The sequence below is a fragment of the Cebus imitator genome, unplaced genomic scaffold, assembly GCF_001604975.1.
Source record: "Cebus imitator isolate Cc_AM_T3 unplaced genomic scaffold, Cebus_imitator-1.0 Scaffold218, whole genome shotgun sequence".
Taxonomy (NCBI): Eukaryota; Metazoa; Chordata; class Mammalia; order Primates; family Cebidae; genus Cebus; species Cebus imitator.
Window position 1 is genome coordinate 1,515,903 of NW_016107533.1, and position 6,923 is coordinate 1,522,825.

A 6,923-nucleotide genomic window follows, 5' to 3' on the forward strand; every position below is an offset into this window, starting at 1 on the left:
AAACTACACATCCGAGAAAAGTCTCATATCCAGAATCCATAAGGAACTTAACAAGCAAACAACCACATCACTAAAACATAGACAAAAGACATGAAGAGACACTTCTCAAAAGAAAACATACAAGCAGCCAACAAACATATTAAAAAATGCTCCACATCACAATTATTAGATGAATGCAAATTAAAACCACAGTGACAGACCATGTCACATCAGTCAGAATGTCTATTATTAAAAAGTTAAAAAAACAACAGATGCTGGTGAGGCTGTAGAGAAGATGGAATGCTTATATACTGCTAGTGGGAATGTACCTTAGTTCAGCCATTGTGGAAAGCAGTTTGGAGAGTTCTCAAAGTAATTAAAATAGAACTATCATTTCACCCAGCAGTCCTGTTACTGGGTATAAACCCAGATGAAAGCAACTCATTTTTCATTCCAAAAAGACACATGCATGTTCACAATAGCAAAGACACAGAATCAGCCTAGATGCCCATCAATGGTGGACTGGATAAAGAAAATGTGGTATATATACACCATCGAATATGATGCAACCATAAAAATAATGAAATAATGTCGTTTGTGGCAACATGCATGCAGCTAGAGGCCATTATCCTAAGGGAACTAATGCAGGAATGGAAAACCAAATATCGCATATTCTCATGTATAGTTCTACAGAGTGAAACACTGGATACTCTGGAACATAAAGAAGGCAACATTAGAAACTGGGTACTACTATGGGGGAGGGAAGGAGGGGGTGCAAGGGTTGAAAAACTAACTTTTGGGTCATTACCTTGATGGTGGGATTATTTGTATCCCAAATCTCAGCATCACACATATACCTAGGTAACAAATCTATACATGTATCCCCCGAATCTAAAATAAAACTTGGAATTTTAGAATACACTGGGTGTTTGAAATGTGTAAATGAGATCATTTTCTCTGTAGTTTGTAAAGAGAGTTAAACTTTCAGTGCTATCAAAGTTATCCAAACCCTTCTTGAGATAATGTTCAATAAGGGCAAAACCACAGGGAAAAAAGTGATCTCAGTGTTAAGGGTTTTCGGCCTGCTAAAGAAATTGCTTTAGAAGCAGAAAAATTTGGGTACAAGTTCCAGCTACAGCCCTGTGGCAAGCACAATAGAAGGAACACAGCTGGTTTTGGCTCAGTGAGACCCCTTTCAGACGCCTGATCTCCAAAACTGTAAAATGTGTTAAGCCACTAAATTTGTGATAATATGTTATAGCAGCAATAGGAAACAAATGCAACCACTTACTAGGGGTTTGACATTGGTCAAGTTTCCCTGTCTGTTTCCTTCCCTCTAAATAGAAAATCACAGTACCTATCACATGAGATTGCTGAATGAATGGGAAAATTTATGCCTTTAGTGTAGTGACAAACAGTATCTATTGTTATTTTGATTGAATTATTTGTAAGCTCTTGACAGCCCTACATATAATTAGAATGCTTTTTCATTTCACATATCTTTCTCATATTCTAGCCATCACTACATAACCCTACCTCGTTTAAAGAAATAGACACAATACATACGCATACAGTTAATATAAATGAATATGTGTATGTCTGTGTATGCGTACACAGTGAGTAAGGACATCAATAACTTGAGCCTAACTCTGGGATGCATAAGTTAATTTGCATAAGGGTTTCTGGTGAAGAACAGAAAACTGTATCCTGGGAAAAGGGAAGAATGGCAAACTCTAAGTTTGCGAAACTGGTCCCTAATATGACCTTGCAGACTTCTTAAAGACTTTATCTGTAGAAAGAGGGTTTACAAGGAAAAGTTGAAAGACCAGTTTTCTCAAGGGACTCAGGCCATTGGAAACATAAACAGAACTATTTTTGTAGTCAGGTAGCTGTGACAGAATACGGGGGAAGATAATGCCCCTCATTCCTGTATAGTACAAGATAAGAAGGGACACTGTGCTCCTTGGTACCTGCAGGCTTTACAGCTTTGGACACAGTGTGTGCACATCAGCCTGCCAGGGGTGCTGGTAGTGAAGCACATACAAGTAGTTTCAAAGGGAGATCATAAGAAACAAAGACGTGTCAGATGAGGAGCTAAGCCCAAGGACCACTCCTATTAATTCTGCCTATTAAATAGTATGTGTTCAGCAATAGTAACTGTATTAATGTTCGTATTTCATTTTGGCTATCAGCAGACTTCTGACTACCTCGACCACACAGGAAATAGCTGACAAACTTAAAGTAAAAGCCATCTTTTAACAGTGTAAGGAAATAACAACCATAAAGCCCAGGTCTTCCACTTCAAGGGGTGGTTTGACTTTATCCAAACCTACTTAGAATTGTGTTTACATGGACAAAATAAACAAGAAGAAAACCTTCTAAAAGAAGAAATAATAAAAGCAAAAGAATGACTCTCTCATACATACATACACATATACAAAAACAACACACAACTCTAAGCTTTTGTCTCTGGCAATTTGAGAAATCAGAAATGCCAAAACCCCACAGCCATAAAATACCTAAAAAGGTAAAACAAAATCCCTTCTAAATCAAAGACAGAACCTTTATGAAAGTAAATGATGATAAACCGAAAAGACAGTCCAGTGAGGTAAACAAACAAAAAGCCACATTTCTTGTCTTTTTTTTTCTTGAGACAAAGTAAAAATATTAGCCACCACACCCAGTTAATTTTTTATATTTTTAGTAGAGATGGGGTTCCATCATGTTGACCAGGCTAGTCTTTTTTTTTTTTTTTTCAGAGTCTCGCTCTGTCCCACAGACTGGAGGGCAGTGGCACGATCTCAGCTCATTGCAACCTCCACTTTCCAGATTCAAGTGATTCTTGTGCCTCACCTCTCAAGTAGATGGGATTACAGGCACCCACCAATGCGCCAGGATAATTTTTGTATTTTTAGTAGATAGGGTTTTGCCATGTTGGCCAGGCTGGTATCAAACTCCTGACCTCAAGTGATCCACCTGCTTTGGCCTCCCAAGGTACTGGGATTATAGGTGTGAGCCATGGCACCCCGCCTTCTTGTGTCTTTCTTGCCTATAGTTTGGGATATAGAGCTTTGGGGACAGCAGGGAGATGACAGTCTCTTAAGCTCAGGCAAAACAGAAAGCATATTAGAGGCCAGGACTCAGGGGGGCTCACATACTGAGAAAACAAAGTAAACTGGAAGATTTTTTTTATTTTTTGAGACAAGGTCTTGCTCTGTTGCCCAGGCTTGAGTATAGTGGCATAATCATGGCTCACAGCAGCCTTGAACTTCTGGGCTAAGACATCTTCCTGCCTCACCCTCCTCAGTAGCTGGGATTACAGCTATGCTCCACCATGCCCAGCTAATTTTTTTATTTTTTGTAGAGATGGGGGCACAGGGGGAGTCTCACTATGTTGCCCAGACTGGTTTTTAACTCCTGAGCTCATGCAATCCTCTTGCCTCAGCCTCCCAAAGTGCTGGGATCACAGGTGTGAGCCACCGCACCCAGCTGAAAGATTTAAAACATAGATAAAAAAAAAAAAAACACCTGGGGATTTTGTTAAAATGTACATTGAGTAGTTTTAGGTGGGACTTGTGATTCTTGAATTTTTAACAAGCTCCCAGGTGATGCTTATGACACTGTTCCAAATACCAAGGAACTAGAAGACAGTTAAAGAAGGAAAAGCATCCACTTTAACCTTGGTTCTGAGTGAAGATGTGAAAAAAAGAAGCCCCTCTGAGATTCTGAAGCCACTGGCTGACCCACATCTGTGTTTAGGCCTAACTACACACTATCTGCATCTTCTGCATCTCCCAGAAATCCCTAATCATTTTTTTTTTTTTTGAGATGGAGTCTTGCTCTGTTGCCCAGGCTGGAGTGCAGTGATTTGATCTCAGCTTACTGCAACCTCCACCTCCCACTTTCCAGCGATTCTCCTGCCTCAGCCTCTAGAGTAGCTGGGATTACACGTGTGCAGCATCATGCCTGACTAATTTCTGTATTTTTAGTAGAGATAGGGTTTCACCATATAGGCCAGGCTGGTCTTGAACTCCTGACCTCAGGTGATTCATCTGCCTTGGCCTCCCGAAGTGCTGGGATTATAGCTGTGAGCCACTGCGCCTGGCCACCCCCACACATCTTATTATAAAGTGGACCCAAGTCTAAAGCTGAAGTGTTCCCAGACACATGGCAGAGGTAGATGCAAATCCTCTCAAGAGATAGAACTCTCCACCCATGTCTCATGGCGGTCTCACAGAGAAAATTCCAAAAAAACATTCAAGGAAACAAAGCCACCACAAACAAGTCAGTAGAATCAATGTACAAAGTAACAGTGGGACACCAAAGATTTTGTATACAGAATTCAGAATACAAAATAACTGGTAAATTTTTTTTAATTCTTTTTTTTTTTTCCCTAGACAGAGTTGCACTCTGTTGACCAGGCTGGAGTGTAGTGAGTGGCATGATCTCAGCTCATTGCAACCTCTGCCCACCGAGTTTAAGCGATTTTCCTGCCTTAGCCTCCTGAGTAGCTGGGATTTCAGGCATGTGCCACCATGCTTGGCTAATTTTTGTACTTTTAATAGAGATGGGGTTTTGCCATGCAGGCCAGTCTGGTCTCAAACTCCTGACCTCAGGTGATCCACCTGCCTCGGCCCCCCAAAGTGCTGGGATTACAGGTGTGAGCCAACTGTGTCCGGCTAGCCTAATCATTTTTCATCGTTCTCTTATTGCTTACATATTTTTGGCTTTGTGAAAGTTTTTTTTTTTTAGGCCGGGCGTGGTGACTCACGCCTGTAATTCCAGTACTTTGGGAGGCCGAGGCAGGCAGATCATTTGAGGTCAGGGGTTCCAGATGAGCCTAGCCAACAAGGTGAAGCCCTGTCTCTACTAAAAATAGAAAAAATTAGCTGGGCATGGTGGCAGGTGCCTGTAATCCCAGCAGCTTGGGAGGCTGAGGCAGGAGAATAACTTGAACCCTGGAGGCAGAGGTTGCAGTGAGCTGAGATCATGCCACTGCACTCCAGGCTGGGTGACAGAGCAAGGCTCTGTCTCAACAAAAAAAAAAAAAAAAAAAAAAAAAAAAAAAAAAAAAAAAAATGATTAGGCCACCGAGAACGGTGGCTGACCCCTGTAATCCCAGCACTTTGGGAGGCTGAGGTGAGCAGATCACGAGGTTAGGAGTTGGAGACCAGCCTGGCCAACATTGCGAATCCCAGTATCTACCAAAAATACAAAAATTAGCCAGGTGAGGTGGTGGGCGCCTGTAATTCCATCTACTTGGAAGGCTGAGGCATGAAAATTGCTTGAACCTGAGAGGCAGAGGTTGCAGTGAGCTGAGATGTTGCCATTGCACTCCAGCCTGGGTGACAAGAGCAAGACTCCATCTCAAAGAAAAGAAAAATGATTAGGCCAAAAAAAAAAAAAAATGGAAATTCAGAAATAACAAATCTAAAAATAAAAAGGCCAAGTAGCTGGTTGGGCATAGTGGCTCCTGCCTGTAATCCTAGCACTTTGGGATGCTGAGGTGGGTGGATCACCTGAGGTCAGGGGTTCAAGACCAGCCTGGCCAACATGGTGAGACCTCGTCTCTACCAAAAACACAAAAATCAGTCGGGTGTGGTAGCGTATGCCTGTAATCCCAGCTACTCAGGAGGCTGAGGCAGGAGAATCACTTGAACCCGGGAGGTGAAGGTTGCAGTATGCCACTGCCCTCCAGCCTAGGTGACAAAACAAGGCTCTGTCTCATAAAAAAAAAAAAAAAAGACTGAAAGTGTGGTCAGGCGTGGTGGCTCACGCCTGTAATCCCAGCACTTTCGGAGGCCGAGGCAGGCGGATCACAAGGTGAAGAGACCGAGACCATCCGGGCCAACATGGTGAAACCCCATCTCTACTAAAAATACAAAAATTAGCTGGGTGTGGTGGCATATGCCTGTAGTCCCAGCTACTTGGGAGACTGAGGCAGGAGAAGTGCTTGAACCCGGGAGGCGGAGTTTGCAGTGGGCCAAGATTGTGCCACCGCACTCCAGCCTGGCGCCTGGTGACAGAGTGACATTCTGTCTCAAAAAAAAAGGCTGGAAGTGTTGTAAAGCCTTTGGTAAGGCTACTACGAAAAAATGAGAGAAGGCGAAATAAATAATGTGAGAAAAAGAAAGTACATAATTACATGGAGAGCAGGAAATTTTAAAAAATAACACAAACTTTATGCCTATATATTGAAACAATAAAAAACGAAACGTTCCCAGAAAAAGTTAACTTACCGGAGAGAGAGATCCAAGATGGCTGATCACTAGCAGCTCAGGATTGTAGCTCCCACTGAAAGCACAGAGAACGAGAGGACTCCACACTTTCAGATCAATTTTTGCTGCTCAGGCACCAGGTGATTCCCAGCGGAGGAGCCCCACGTGTCGCCAGCGCGACTCTTGTGGCCGGTGAGGCGGTTCTTGGTGCAGAGTAAAAGCACCATCAATCTTAAAGCCGCTGTTTTGGCCGGCAGAGTGGGTTGCTCAGATTTTAGCGCCGGAAGTCAACAAGTTGGACGTCCATTCAGAAACCCAACTATAAAGACGGTAATTATAAAGACCACAGATGGATAAATCTATAACGAAGGGAAGAAACCAGCCTAAAAAGGCTGAGAATACCCAAAATCAGAACGCCTCTCCCTCTACAGGGGATCACAGTTCCTCATCAGCAACAGAACAAGGCCTGATGGAGAAAGACTGTGTTCCATTAGCAGAAGAAGGCTTTAAAAAGTGGATGATAAGACACTTCTGGGAATTAAAAGAACTTGTTCTAACCCAATGCAAAGAAACTAAGAACTTCGAAGAAAGACTTGACGAAATGTTGACAATAATACACAATTTAGAGAGAAATATAAGTGAATTAATGGAGCTGAAAAACACAACACGAGAACTTCGCGAAGTATGCACAAGTTTTAACAGCCGAATTGATCAAGCAGAAGAAAG

At 42.4% G+C, this 6,923-nt stretch overlaps 1 protein-coding gene across 1 annotated transcript in view; it reads right to left on the minus strand.

The window, feature by feature from the left end:
* SDHAF4 (succinate dehydrogenase complex assembly factor 4) overlaps window positions 1–6,923 on the minus strand; it is a 24,826-nt gene that overhangs the window by 10,701 nt on the left and 7,202 nt on the right. The gene's annotated exons all lie outside the window — the stretch shown is intronic.